We start from the raw sequence: 4,559 nt of genomic DNA, 5'->3' as shown, positions 1-4,559 counted from the left end.
AGCTTCTTATTTTATGTGTGTGTATTGATGCAGTGTAATGGGAAATGGAGGGGGGGAGGTCAAGGTTTGAGGAATAGATGCCAGTTGTCCCTGCCATCCGGCGCGAGGTGTTCACTGACACATGGCACTTTGAAGGTCCCGGTCCCTCCTATCGCTGCGATCCTTTACATCTGCAATCAGGGCAAATGGGTTACAGCCAGCACAACAGACAACAACTAAATAAACAACATACCTGGGGTGGATCCCCTCCAATTCCGGACTGCCAGTCTGGCTTTGGTGCATTTTTAAAACATCACTAGGTAATTGAACTCGAACGTTCACACTGACACATTTGCATGGGGTAAAAGGGGGCTGGTGGTGGTGGGAGAGGGAGGGAGGGAGGGAGGGAGGGGGGGGGGGGGGGGTGGTCGGTGTAAGCAATGGAGCAGCTGGTACGCACCAGTACGACTCCGGCTCAACCAGTCCTTCTGACTTCATATGTAGCACTTAATTGGTTCCCAAGGCAAGAATGAAATATTTAGCTCGCACGTCCTTTAAAATGCGATTGATTTTGATCTGACAGCTGTGCCTGTCCCGCGCGAGGGAGTGAGAGAGTGAGAGGGAGAGTGAGAGAGAGAGAGAGAGAGAGAGAGAGAGGGCTGTCTGGGCTCGTTGCCTAAGAATAGTGCGACAACACCCACTCAACCACACACAAACACCGGTGTATGGCCACTGAATGTACAGGATCGCTCGTGGTGCTTTTAACCAAAGCCCCTTATTTAACCTCTGAGATACAACAAGCTGTGAGCTTTGGAAGTGAAAGCTGTTTTTTTTTTTTTTTCGTATCTCTACTTTGTATAATAATACAGTATAGAGTGTAAAAAAAGTGTGCCCCTTCCGTGCCCAAATTAAAGGCGTAATATAATATGTATACAGAGGAAATGTACATTTTAAATTGCAGTGCAAAAAACTTGATGACACTTGCAGAAACTTTTGTCCACGCCGGGATGCAGAACATTCATTTAAGTGTTCCTGTGCCAAGAAAAAGTCCAAATTTAAAGGTGCAATATAATAATAATATATATATATATATATATAGTACATGAATATGTAGATTTCAAATGGCACTTACAAAAACGCCAGCCGCCCTTGTCTGTGTAGGTTCAGATTCTCCTCAAACGTAATGCTGCAGTCAGAGTGAGGCAGATATCCAATCGAATTGGATTAATGTCACTAATTATATGACAGAGATGAGGAGTGCGAAGGCAGTGGCGTGGTCACGCCATAACGCGATAGAAATGCATTAAATGGAAAACCTGCACGGGATCCATGGCAGGGAACCTCCCCTCTGTCAAATTGACTAAGCTGCAAATTACGTACAAACGGATATATCCTTTATATAACAGCGGTGATTTTCTCCACTTTATCCTACCTGTCAAGCTCAGAACATCACAGGCTAATTCTTTATTAAGTGAAAGGGCATCGGGGACTAGATGATCCAATTTAAGTACATTGGGCAGAATAGAAGACTAATTAAAACCCATATTTTTACATTATTAATTTTGGAACTTCACTTTTAATGAATGTGAAATGACAGGCCTTCCATTTATACACACATACTCTTTGGGCTGCGCAACAAGGGAATAAGAGTTACGGGTATACTGCAGGGGCTAAGAGGAATTTTTAAGCATCCATGACAGGCTTAATATCAAAGTTTAAGACAAAGGTGCGCATGCACAGTAACTTCCGCGTCACAAACATGGCTCCTAATTGAGTTTATAGGTTTAGAGCGTTTTGGTTTATTTGGGGTTGCTGTGAGGCTCGAGACAAAAAGTAATCAGGACGTCTGTTGCCGGCGGTGCAACCTTGTCATCCAGCCCTCATTCCTCCTCTCGGTACCTGGAGAAAGGGAGCGAGAAAAAGTAGACGGAGGCACCTACGCGTGCACGCCCGCATGCTACATTTAATATTGTGCCCCCATTTCCCAGTCACCTCTGCTCAAAAAACCACTTTGCTTTTTTAGCAACGTCACTCCTTAATTGTCCATCACGCCCTCTAATGAGAGCGTGACCCCGTTTTTGTGCTAACTTTAATTATCTTAGTGCGTAGGAATGGGAAAAGAAAAAAAAAAAAAAAAGAAGCTTGCTCCCAGTTGAAGCTTTCAGCACGCTCTCTGTTACAACAGTGTGTATAAAAATGTCATCGAGACATCCTGTCCCAAACACGAAGGATAAAAACAAATTCAAAAATAGGTGAAACGAACGAACGAGTGGCCGCAGCGGTGTCAAGGAAAAAATAAATAAAAAAAATGTATGGAAATTGTGTGTTTACCCCCCTCATAAAGAACAATTCTCTCCGTGCACGTTCCATTCCCCACTGGCCCGCACATCCTCACATCCACAAATAGGCACAAGTCAAAGGGCGGCGAGTTTGCAAAATTGAGTCAAATATACAAAACAGCGATATTTAATGGCTTTTCTTCTTTCACACCAAGTGACCCCGGCATGGAAACCGATCTTTTTTTCCTTTTTTTTTTTTTTTTCCTCCGGTTTCAGGAAACTCTTGGAAGGCAAAAGCAACATCCTGAGTTGGTGAGGAGACAGGAGAGGTGCTGACATGCCGACAGGCAGGGGATCCTGGGAAAAGCCACAGACAGGAAGAGCCTGACTGACTTTGACCCCCGAGGTCAAGGCTGGGGGCTCGGCAACTGAAAGATGTTTCCAAGCCACGCTCGTACTATCATAGAGTTTTACAGGAAATGGCTTAGAAATACTGTATGCTGTGAAATGTGGGGGATCTTTTTTTTTATTGCTCGCTCTCTTTTGTTTTTCCCTCTCTGTGATATAAAATGCATTTTGGCCCAGAGCTATATTTGACTTATTTGTTTGAGGGTTACTGTATGTAATTGAGTTGAGCTCAAGTCCATCTCTCATCTCTATAATGTGAAAAGCAGTGTTTTTTTTATGTGTGTGTGTGTGTGTGTGTGTGGATGGGCCATGACTAATAGAATTAGTGATGATGGGAGATGTGGAGATTCGCGAGACAGAAATTAGACTGGGACAAAAGCACAGTGTTACTCTAGTGCTCCAATTTCTGACATGTGTTTTGAATAGAGTGAAGTTTTCCTACTTTTTTTTTTTTTTTTTTAGTCTTTGTGCTGTGGGTCTCTAAAGGCACTTTACAGTTAAACCAAATTGGGTGAGAGAAGATTGTCCTTTCCCCGGTCTCGCAGAAGGACCCATAAATCAAGGCGTCCATCGTTTGTCACACTCCTGTCTCTCCCCAGCTCATGGCTCAGGCCCACCACGTTCCAACTCTGAGTTTTTTACGGCACAAATGTATCCATCAACCCTCGGTGAGTGGTCGCCAGCCGCCAAAGCCGCCCCGGCGATCGATGGGTGGGATGGATCCTCCCTCTCGGCCTGTGTGCTTCTCTCTCTGCGTGGGAAGGGGTAAGAGGAACCTCATTTTAGCTGGTTTTAGCCTCGGGCCACTACTGTGATTTTACTCCATGCTCCTGGCCTGACGTCATTAAAGATGCATGATGATGGATACCATGAAGTCAACCTCTCCGAGGGGGTTTTGAGGTGAAGAAGAAAAAAAAAAAAAAAGAAAAAACCTTGCTTGTTTTTCAGATCACACTAAGAATAAATCAAGACTGTTTAAATGTAGAGGTTGCAACTGGATGCATGTGACTAATCTTTCAATGCACATCAGAAGAGAGAGCAGTCAGGTATTTAATGGTGAGGAGACATGTTTTGACCAGTTGGTGGTGCTCCTGTCACAGTGAATCCACAAGCCCGGCACCCTGCGATTCACATAAATACACACACACACACACACACACACTTGGCGGTTTCCAAACTGGGGCTGGAGAAAAGCGAAGACAATGATGCAAATTTAGATTTCATATCAAGACATGCATGAGAACATTTTCTCCATGTTTTTTTTCTTCTTCTTCTTCTTCTTCTTTTTTCTTATTTTGCAACATGAAAAAAAAAAAAATCTGTATTCGCTGTTTCTAATTTTGGATTCCTTCACTCCCACTTTTTATAATCTGATTCCCATCTTCTCCTCCCCATACATGTTCATGATTATGAAATGATGGAGGATATTCATGAGGGCCTGCAACACAAGATTCCCGAAGAATGGAAAAGGAAATTAATACATATTCATATTTGTATACGTCTTCACTTCTTATTTGAGTCTTTGAAATTTCTACAAAAATGTATCAAAGTTTATGAATATTCCTCCATATGTGCCACAGATAGCACAGTGTCTTAGCTCCGTGTGTGTGTGTGCAGGTGTGAGTGTGTGTGTTCATGGTCACCGAGTGTGTGCAGTGTCTTGTGAAGAAATCAGCGAGTCTCCAAAGGGAATGACAGCGGAGACATTTGACAGCTGTGCTCCTCAAGTTCAAAGGTCGTGTCAAGTCCTGGATGAGCCCAAGGTAAAAAAAAAAAAAAAAGAAGAAGAAAAAAAAAAAAACGCTTCACAGGGCCCATACCGGTCAATGGGTATCGTTTGGCTTCTATAGCAAACAGGGTTTGGCGGTAATGGGACCTCAGTCAGATGTCAGC

This window comes from Microchirus variegatus, assembly GCF_963457635.1.
Source record: "Microchirus variegatus genome assembly, chromosome: 11".
NCBI lineage: Eukaryota > Metazoa > Chordata > Actinopteri > Pleuronectiformes > Soleidae > Microchirus > Microchirus variegatus.
Note: the sequence above shows the minus strand (reverse complement) of the source record.